Below are 211 nucleotides of genomic sequence, written 5' to 3'. Positions count from 1 at the left end.
GGCTCAAATCCAGCGTAATAAACGAGAGCGGCTGCCCTCATCTCTAAGCGTGGTTCAGCGTGACTAGAGATGTCCTCGGAATCGTGTGTCATAAGTGACGAATTTAATTATCAGAGACAAGGGAACCGCACTACCGTGAATTATTGGCAGGAGAATTATTGTGAAGTCGTCACAGTCGATATGGTGCGCAGGATCTGATAGCATATGATTT

The 211-nt window shown here is 46.0% G+C and overlaps 1 protein-coding gene across 1 annotated transcript in view; it reads left to right on the top strand.

The window, feature by feature from the left end:
- Window positions 1-211, top strand: part of LOC119592334 — a gene marked incomplete in the record, with an annotated part of 163,568 nt that overhangs the window by 63,396 nt on the left and 99,961 nt on the right.

The sequence above is a fragment of the Penaeus monodon genome, chromosome 30, assembly GCF_015228065.2.
Source record: "Penaeus monodon isolate SGIC_2016 chromosome 30, NSTDA_Pmon_1, whole genome shotgun sequence".
In the NCBI taxonomy this organism is placed as follows: domain Eukaryota; kingdom Metazoa; phylum Arthropoda; class Malacostraca; order Decapoda; family Penaeidae; genus Penaeus; species Penaeus monodon.
Note: the sequence above shows the minus strand (reverse complement) of the source record. Positions and strands in the feature narration are given on the sequence as shown.